The sequence below is a fragment of the Lissotriton vulgaris genome, chromosome 7, assembly GCF_964263255.1.
Source record: "Lissotriton vulgaris chromosome 7, aLisVul1.2, whole genome shotgun sequence".
Lineage (NCBI taxonomy): Eukaryota > Metazoa > Chordata > Amphibia > Caudata > Salamandridae > Lissotriton > Lissotriton vulgaris.
Genome location: NC_141695.1, coordinates 713,991,191 through 714,002,237, shown reverse-complemented (window position 1 = coordinate 714,002,237; position 11,047 = coordinate 713,991,191). Strand labels below are relative to the sequence as shown.

Here is an 11,047-nt window from a genome sequence, read left to right as displayed (position 1 = left end):
AGCAGATCCCAGTATTGGGTCTGCAACACTAAAGAGTCACTGATCATACAGTCCTATGGGACCCATTTTGTGCAGAATTCTCGGAGGTACACGCAAGTCAGACGCACCCGCCCCCTTTATGGAACACTAGAGGGTACACGTTCGTATGGGTTTGGATGTGCTGTCCTTTGCAGCAGATCCCCAGTATTGGGTCTGCAACACTAAAGAGTTATGGTTCAACCCCTCGCCACACCCCGACCCCATACCCACCCCAACATGAAGGGCTGAAACACTCAAAGCGCATCTAGACCTCACACCGGGCACAACCAACCCCACCCATGGAGAAACCAATCAGGACCGCCGGGAGGCCCCCACCACTGTGCAACTCACAAGCCCGCGCGACCCCGGCGGATATTAAATTCCTCACTCCAAACATAAGGGGCAAACACACTGGTCGGAAGCAATATGCTATTCATGCATACATCAAGCACCAGCAAGCGCAGGTCATACTTTTACAAGAAACACACCTTACACAGAGGGAACTCGAAAAGCTCCTAAAGAGATGGCGGGGCACATTCTGCGCCACAACCAACTCAGTGTACACGTGAGTAACACTTTTTTGGCTCAGGCCAGGTACTCCTTTTTGGGTCACGCCTGAGCCAGCGCATGCGCTGCTCGGAGAGACATTTAGTATACTGGTTTTCAAAGTGCTGCCACTGCCGGCCTAGTGCTTGCGTTCACGCAAGCGTGCACGCGCGCAGCTGCCTCTCTTCCAGCGCGATCACTCCTGCGCGTATACCACTCTCGTGATTACCACAGAGCCCGTCCGATCACTTTCGCTTTCACGGCAAACAAAAGCAGATCTTCTAAATAAACCATTTAAGAGCATTTTATTGCGACAATTCTTTTTACTAAATTTGTTAACTATGTGAAATTTATAGGAAATCACAAACTCTATACTGATACTGTACTCTATACATACTCCATAACCTACCTCAGATCACTGTATACTATTGTACTGTACATTATGGAAAGACGTGTATGTAATTTTACTGTATTTCTTGGTGTGTTAAGCTCTCTAATACCTAAGGGTCTTGTTCGCGCTATAGAAAACTTTTTAATAAATAAATAAATATAAAATAAAAATATTAATATGATTTTCATTCATCTCAGAACTTTCTACGTAAACGGAAACTATATTTTTAAAAAGTGTACATATGAGTTGCCTTTCAGTCTGAAACAATCATGCCCCATTCTGCCTCAACTTAAAATGCACATAATGTTTTTTTTCACTCATTTCCTTTTCTCTATAAGGCAGTTTGTTACGTATTCAGCATTTCGAGACTTACGTTTCATGTATTTTTTAGTTTCAACTAGGGAAACAACACAAGCAAAACCATTTTTCCCCTTTCTTGACATCTTGCTTCCTATTAGCTCTAGACAGGTCAGCTGACTTTGTCATTGTATATGTCCCGGAGTGGAGCCGTCCCTATAACAATCTAGATCAGGCTACAAAGTGGAGACAGAAAGAAATATTAACGAAATCCTAGCAGCAGGTAAAAGGGGGTTCAATTTGAATTTCTACTTCGCCAACCCGTCTTTATCCTGCCACCTAGCCAGTGGGCAGGAGGTGCTGCCCAACATGGCCCTAAATTCATCTACCTATGACCCCGTCAGGCATTTCTCGACTTATGGAGCAGCCGTGGCTCAGAACAGGATCTACTCGTCTCCGTTCTACTCACCGCAAGATAATGTGGTGTTCAGCTCCGACCGCGGCCCCTATGAGTACGGGTCTAACGCCTTCGACCAAGACAAGGACATGCTTTCTAGCCGCCTGCAGAATGCGATGAGACACAACACACAGACCTCAATTGTCAAGGATTTTAGCAGCGACCAAAGCAGGGCCAGTGTCAAGGTGCAGAAGACCGGCATTCAGATCTATCCCTGGATGCAACGCATGAATTTCCACAGTGGTGAGTCTTTTTTATCCCCCTCTTTACAGCTCGGAGATATAAATTAAATATACTGAATCCTCTTTATGACCATCTCTCCCTCGCAGAACAGGCTTAGCTCCTTTTTATGGCCCCATAAAAGCCATAAAGGCTGCCTCACGTGACAGCCAGATTTCCAGCAATTGCATTGCCCCTTTTCTGGATTGAATAGCACATATTCGTGCAATAAGCCTTTTTCGTTATTCGTTGCATGTAATAGATGATGTATTGGGACATTGTGCTTTATGGAGCTTCATTGTTTCATGTACAAAGTAACTTTGAAGCAGTTGCCAAAGCCAACTTCCCTAAACAATATCACTTGTCAGTAGTCATACTCATTACCTATACAAAGAAGGTTTTACAATTTAGAAGTACGTTGCATATAATATATTCATGTTAACTCTGCAGACTGCATTAACCTGATCCCCAAGTGCAAATATTAGGGTGCTACATGGGACTTGGTGTAAATTGAGGTCACAGACATTCCCATCGCTTTATTTAAATAATACTTCAGTGAAGCAGCACAGCATCTGTTTAGGACTTCCATTACTGGCATTGTCTTTCAGACGTCTGTTATCCATAACTTGTTGTCTGATAACAGCATGTTGAAACGTGAATGATTCACTCAATGTGATTTGAAGCTCCCCTTCTCATTTTGGCTCGTTGTCCAGCATTTGCGCCTAGGCTGCTTGAAAGGTATGATCAGTAGTTTTTGCTAGAAATTTGAACTGCCCCAAACTCCCCATTAACTGTAAACTTAATGAACGGGTGTATTTTCTAAACTCCGCAGTCTGCGCAGTTGCATGCGGCGTGCGCTAGGGCGAGTAAATTGCGAGTTGTGCTTGTTGACCATACAATTTCACCACTCGCTGACTGTATTTTTCCAAACTTAAGTTACTGTTTGTTGTACATTGCTGACTTTTGATATAAAAACTATATAAACTATGAATTGCCTTTAGTAAGAGCAGCTTACAGAAAACCTGTAAATTCCAATATTTAAACATTAATTATATTTGCATGCCCATTGAGCTCCGCCCTGTTTGTAGTCTCCTGCGTGCGGTGTGTGCCAGCCCTCCACTGTGTTGGCTTTTTTTAATATGGACACCAATATCCTTGGTGCAACAACATCAACTGTTGCATGGATAAACACTTATAAGGTACAAGGTTTAGCCATGCAACAGGTGATATTGTTGCACCAGGGATATTGTGCTGCAAAACTAAATACTTATAAGGTGCCAAAAGCGAGACCTATTGGCTATGTCAATGCTTGTTAGAGACTGGCAGAAAGGTAGACCCCGAAGGGGATACGCTCTGCTGGAGGGTCTACTGGATGGCCAACCAATACTAATAGGCAGCATCTATGCACCCAACACAGAGCAAATGGGATTTTTGGATACCTTGTTGAAAAGCTTGGCCCAATGAACCACCTCACAGTGTATCTTGGGAGGGGACTACAATTGCACATTAGATCTCAATCTAGACAGTTCCCACCCACCCGGCCCGACCTCCAACGCCCATGCACAAACATCTCACTTCTGAACATGGACGAACCACTAGTCGCTGATGGACGCATGGCAGCATGCACACCTGGCAACTAAATTCGATTATTTCCATTCTATCCCTCATGATCTATGAGTACGGCTGGACTGGTTCTTGTGCACGCACACAATCCTCCCTATAATCCAACACCCGGACTACCTGAGCAGGGTGCTATTGGACCATGATGCACATGTCATAACCCTCAAATGGTGCCCGTCTTTGCCACCGATCTCCATCTGGCAGCTCCCACAAGACTGTCTTGAGGACCCGGTGTTCCAACACGACCAAAGGGAAAGCATACAAAACTATTTCTCTGAGAACGAAAATACTGCAGGCTCCAGGGCACTAGAGTGGGACACCTTTAAGGTGGTTATGAGGAGAGCCTGCATTAGACAAATCACTGGAGTGAGTAAAACACAAGAGCAGATGATACAAACAACTGAGCAGTGATTAGCCCAACTCTCCAAAGATGCAGACAAACATGCGGTCCCCCTTGCACAATTAGCAGAAGCTAAGACCAAGTATGCAGAAGCCTGTGCAGATCTGTGTACCTACAATTTTCACGCCCATGCCTCCAGAGCCCACAGAGAGGTGAACCGTGCAGGAGCCCTGCTTGCCTCGCTTATCCGGCAGAACATAGACACACAACCCATCACCAGCATAAGAAATGCGACAGGGGACATCACCTACGTGCAGGCGGATATCATGCAAACCTTCCAAGAGTACTAGAAAGACCTCTAGAGAGAACCGATTCCTGATGGGGAGGAACACATCCTGAAAGTTTTACACTTCATCACTGTGACATAGGTGACAGATGGTGACAGAATCTCCCTACACGAACATCTCATGCCGGAAGAAATTAAAAGTGCAATCCAACACCTAGCCAAAAACAAAGCCCCCAGCCACAATGGCTTCACATTAGAATACTGCAATACATTCTCCCCCCAACTAGCCCGCAGTTAGACATAGTCTATAAAGCTGTTTTAAAAACGGGAAAACTCCCTAAGTCAGAGGTCTTTAAACTTTTTGATGCCGAGACCCCCTTGTAAAACCTTTTTAGGGGTAAGGACCCCCTTCCGACAAAAGTTTCTAGAAACTGGTACTCCTCATCATCATCTTTTGACAACCATAAACACGCCTGTTAGACCTCATCACATCCATCCATCATTCATCCACCCACACTTTCACACATCCATCCGTCCTTCCATCCTTCCATCCATATATCCATCCTTTACCCATCCACCCTTCCATCCATCCACACATCATTCAGCCACCCACCTTTTCACACATCCATCCGTCATTCATCCATGCAACCTTTTATCCATCCATACTTCCATCCACCCTTTCTTCCTCCCATACTCACATCCATACTATCCTTCATCCATCCACCCTTTCCTCCATACATCCATCCACCTACCCTTTCATCCATCCATCCACCCATCATTCATCCCCCCACCTTTTCACACATCCATCCATGCATCATTCATCCATGCAACCATTTATCCATCCATACATCCATCCATCCTTCATCTGTCCACCCTTTCATCCTTCCATCCAACCACCCTTTTATCCATCCATCCATCCATCCATCCTTCATCCGTCCACCCTTTCATCCTTACATCCATACATCTATCCTTCATCCATCTATCCTTCACCCATCCACCCTTTCATCCTTACATCCATACATCCATCCTTCATCCACCCACCTTTTCACACATCCATCCATCATTCATCCATGCAACCTTTTTTCCATCCATACATCCATCCAACCTTCTATCCATCCTTCATCAGTCCACCCTTTCATCCATTCATCCACCCTTTCATCCATTCATCCACCCTTTCATCCATTTATCCACCCCTTCATCCATCCATTCATCCTTCATCCGTCCACTCTTTCATCCTTACATCCATACATCTATCCTTCATCCATCTATCCTTCACCCATCCACCCTTTCATCCTTACATCCATACATCCATCCTTCATCCACCCACCTTTTCACACATCCATCCATCATTCATCCATGCAACCTTTTATCCATCCATACATCCATCCACCCTTTCATCCTCCCATCCATACATCTATCCATCATCCATCCACCCTTTCTTCCATCCACCCACCCACCCTTTCATCCATCCATCCACCCATCATTCATCCCCCACCTTTTCACACATCCATCCATGCATCATTCATCCATGCAACCTTTTATCCATCCATACATCCATCCACCCTTTCATCCATCCATCCACCCCATCATTCATACCCCCACCTTTTCACACATCCATCCATGCATCATTCATCCATGTAACCTTTTATCCATCCATCCATCCATCCTTCATCCATCCACCCTTTCATCGTTCCCTCCATCCATCCTTTATCCGTCCACACTTTCATCCATCCATCCACCCATCATTCATCCCCCACCTTTTCACACATCCATCATTCATCCATGCAACCTTTTTTCCATCCATACATCCATCCACCCTTCCATCCATCCTTCATCAGTCCACCCTTTCATCCATTCATCCACCCTTTCATCCATTCATCCACCCTTTCATCCATTCATCCACCCTTTCATGCATTTATCCACCCCTTCATCCATCCATTCATCCTTCATCCGTCCACTCTTTCATCCTTACATCCATACATCTATCCTTCATCATCTATCCTTCACCCATCCACCCTTTCATCCTTCCATCCATACATCCATCCTTCATCCATCCACCCTTTCATCCATCCATTCACCCATCATTCATCGACCCATCTTTTCATCCATCCATCCATCCATCCATCATTCATCCATGCAACATTTTATCCATCCATACATCCTTCATCCATCTACCCTTTCATCCTTCCATCCATCCACCCTTTCATCCATCCATCCACCCTTTCATCATCCATTCATCATTCATCCGCCAACCTTTTCACACATTCATCCATCCTTCATCCTTACATCCATCCATCCACCCATCATTCATCCACCCACCTTTTCTGTGCCTTTCTCATGGGGGCGGGGGTCAGAATCTCTCTGCATCTTCTTCCTTCTTTCCCGATCATGGGAGGGCATCTCTGTGCCTCCCTGCTGGGGTGGGGGACGTGTCAGGGAGCCACAGCTCCAGGCGCGCAATATCCATTGGCCTCAAAGTGCTACACTACAGCCTGCTCCCCCAGCCCCCCTCGGTCCCCCCGCCACCCCCACTTCCCATCCTCCCCCAGCTCGAAACGGCATCAGGGACACACACACACAGCCACACCCGAGTACTTGACAGGTCTTTGAAAGACCTTTTACTTGTTAATGAGGCTTTGATGTTTTTCACACTTCGGTGTGAATTAGGCCTCCACCAAGCACCCTCGATCAGCCCAAGCCAGGAACTGCACTCTGACATAATCTGCGACCCCCTTCCAGGACTTCACGACCCCCCTGGGGGTCGCGCCCCACAGATTGAAGACCTCTGCCCTAAGTCCATGCGGGAATCTATATCAGTGACTTTCCCCAAGCCAGATCGGGATCCCTTGCTCAGGTCATCATACCGGCTGATCACTCTGCTCACAGGGGACTGCAAAATATTGGGTAGGATCTTAGTAGATAGACTCCTGGGGGTGCTACCCCACCTAGTACACCCTGACCAATGCAGGTTTGTGCCCGGGAGGAACACCTCCCAGAACATTCGCCAGCTATTCCACATTCAGGACGGTGTGCAGCGACAGCCCACCACCCTTCATGCCTAGTGCTGGACTTCGAGAAGGCCTTCAACACCTTGGTTTGGCAGTACTTATTTGAAGTTTTGTGGCGGGTGGGGATAGGCCCTCACCCCATGGTGCACATCAAACTTCTATACATGGACCTCACGCCCCAAGTCTGCATAGGTCGACACATTTCTCCCCCTCTCTGGGTGACCCGCGGAACATGTCTGGGGTGCCCTCTATCACTGCTACTGTTTGCCCTGACAATGGAGCTGCTGGAGATTAGGCTGAGGGAGGGAGGCAAACTTTGGGGCATTCCACTAGAGGGCCGTACCCATAGCGTATCCTTATACACAGATAATGTCCTGATATAAATCAGGGATGTCACCATGACCTCACACCACTCTGGGCCACACTTGAGAATTTCAGGAGGGCAGTGGGACTAAAAGTGAATTGGTCTAAATCCACTATCTACCCCCTTCACCTGGTCGCACCCCTACGGGAAATAAATGCGGGGGAGGCCAAGCTGGCATGGAATGGGGACATCCCAGGATACCTGGGAATTAGACTATACCACACCTGAGAAATCGCCTTGAGGGCAATCATTACCGAGCCCTAAGAGGTATTAAAACTCAGATCAACTTCTGGCGAACGTTACCCTTTTCCCCCATAGGGATCGTGGCCTTATCGAAGATGGTGGTGGTACCCAATCTCCTCTACTACTTCACAAATGTCCCAGTGATCCCCCCACAAGCCTTCTTCCGAGAGTTATATTCTTTACTCATATCGTTGATATGGGGAAAAGGTCACCACAGAGTGGCCCTGGCGAGACTGCAACTACCGTGGGACCGGGGAATGTCTTGGCGCCTCGTCCTTCAAGGCCTACTTCCTCATGGCGCAGCTACAACGGCTCTCAGGCTGGACTGCCAAGCATCACCCGGAGGAAACGGATACACAAACTGGGTCTCTGACAATCCCAGCGATACATCGATTCTCCTCCCGGGTACCAAACCAAACCCAACCCATCCCATTCTGATGAAAGTGGCTAGATCCTGCATGCTAAGACTCCACCATCTCTCTCGTGATACACCGCTATACTCTCCACTGCTGCCACTGGCAGATCTCCCGAAGGGGCGTGAGCACTATACATCCAGGGACCTGCAAACCTGGACAGACTACACGCTCACAGAAGTGGAAGCGCTGTTCACAGAAGGACAGGTGTCATCCTTTGAAAGCCTGACACAGGGGTACTCATATCTGACTGTAGGAAAACATGGGACTTGACGGACTGTGAACCCAAAACGCACCCCACACTGCATGCGATACTGAACATGGGTGCAGGGTGCCACCTCATCACATGGATCTATAGATCTATCATAGACCTCACGAATAGGCCGCTAACACGGCTCCAATCAAAGTGGGAGGAGGAATTCGTTCGGGTACTACACAACAATGAATGGCTCACAGCCCTGGAGCACCATAGAAAAGTCTTGCGCAACCAACGTTTTAAAAACATCCAGTTCAACATACTACACTGTGCGTATCTTACACTCGCGTGGCTCAAGCGTTTCTACCCCGCGGTGCAGTTCAAATGCCCACACTGCCACATACCCGACGCCACATTTGTCCAAATGCTATGGACATGCCTCACATTGCAGATCTACTGGGCAGAAGTACACACAACGATACAGACAATCACAAGCCTTACAGGACTCGACACATGGGAAGCAGGCGCCCTGGGGATATTTAAATGTCACAAAAAGAAAAAGATAGAGACCCGTTTCGTGCTACTGGCCTGGCTCCTAGGGAAACGAGGCATTACATTACATTGGCGTTCACCTACAATCCCTTCGATAGAAGCATGGAGGGGGCAGCCATGAAATGGGGAGCCACAGAAGACGCAATCAGACTAGAGGAGGTGCGCGGAAGGCGGCGCCACCCCATTTCCATGGAGTGGACGATGCTCCTGCACGGTTTTAAACAGATACACATGTCCCCCACAGAATTCCCCGTAGCTACTCAGACAGAGCCAGTCCCCACAGAGCCCCACACCTCACAAGAGGCTGCCCGAGTGGGTCCTACCCCCCCATTTACCCCTACTTGAGCTCCACGCTCGTCCCGGTGAGAGAGATAGACCTGGTGTTACTCAGACCAGTGAAAACAACGTGGTGCCATAAGCCCTGGAAGCCCTCAGTCCTAGCCCTCCCCCCAAGTTATACCCCCAGTTGGTTTATCGAAAATGACTCCTTTGGTTTTGCCACAACAACAGCAGAGACACACTAATGAAACTCAAGAACCACGCAGATCACTATTAGACCTGGACCGCCCTTAAACAAACACATCGGGTGCGCTGGACAATGCACACCCAGACAAACAGTCAACTTATTGATTTTTACAATTTCAATGTAATGCAATACAAGTTAAAGAACCACAAATGATGTTGTAAGAAATATTTTCGGTCTGAATATGTGTAAATGTAAATGTATTGGCATTTATATAGCGCACTACTTACCCGTAGGGTCCCAAGGCGCTTCGACCGCTGCGAAACCCTTCCTGGCTTCCCTGAGAGATGGTCCCTTAATGGGTATCTCCAGGGTGAGACCAGGCATCCCCGGCAGTCTGGTGGGGCCGTTAGTGAAGATGAGGCAAGCTAATGCCCAGAGTTGCCGAGTGTGATCGCTGATCAGAGTGGGCACCGAGGCGAGAGAATTATCGAGTCCGCTGACCCTGGTCCAGAAACCTGCCGCGCCGGGAATCGAACCCTGGTCCCGGGCCGTCCTCTGCTCTCGGGTCTGCCGCCTCTAACCAGTGAGCCACACTACTTCACTGAAATATCCATGAAAAGGTTTACAAAAAAAGTGTGTGTGGCCTAAGGCGCTGCATCACACTAAGAGACCCCATGTGTGTGGCCTTAGGTGTGGCATCACGTTAAGACATCCGGTCCCGCCGGTCTGATAGCTCTGTAAACCAGTGTGCATGCTTAAATATAGCAACAGGTTGAGCGGGTCTAAATCAAAGATAAATAAAGCAGAGCCTTGTGCTACTGCCACCCCCTTGTCAACTGAAGCAATGAACGGAATAATGCCCCCTGCACTGCTACACTCTACTCCGAAGGCTCATGGAAACTGAACAAACGCTGCTCAGTTCCGGCAATAGGAGCAATCGGGATTAATGAAACAAGTGTTGCGAATCTTAATTGAGCACCGATTTGAAGGTCATGAAGTGACTATGAGTAATGAATTAGAATGGCTTTGCCCTGTGTTCTAATCATGACAGACCCAAGGAGATTGAGCCTGAACTACGAGGCACTGGAGACTGGATATCAGTTCTATGTCCTGAGGAGAACCCCATTAAGGCGGAGTAGGGGTTCAAAACGCGTCAACCATTTTGTGTGGATCCACTGTTGCAAATTGATGATTGTTGTACATTTCGGAGTATTGGTTTGAAAGAGAATGATTGAAAATATGTACCCTGTGTTCAGTTATGCTCTGACAGGAGTCCAACATTTAGAAAATTAGGGAGTTTTTGATTTAACTTTAGAATTATTTAGGGGTATAATGTATTTGCCCTGTAAGGTAGCTCCTTATTGTGTATAAAAAAAAGAACTGATGTTTCGATGGATTCAATAGATGTTGAAATATGAAATGATGTACTGATGTGTATAATATCTGTTGTTTTACATTTAGAAAATTAGGGAGCTTTTGATTTAACTTTATTATTATTTAGGGGCTTAATGTATTTGTCCTGTAAGGTAGCTCCCGATTGTGTTAAAAAAAAACCTGATGTTTCGATGGATTCAATTTATGGTGAAATATGAAATGATGTATGTGTCTACTATCTGTTGTTTTGTGTGCTT

The 11,047-nt window shown here is 47.0% G+C and overlaps 1 pseudogene; it reads left to right on the top strand.

The window, feature by feature from the left end:
* The first annotated feature begins 541 nt into the window (after nucleotides 1–541).
* LOC147702306 (homeobox protein Hox-C6 pseudogene) lies at nucleotides 542–4,238 on the top strand (annotated as a pseudogene).
* The last annotated feature ends 6,809 nt before the right edge of the window (nucleotides 4,239–11,047 follow it).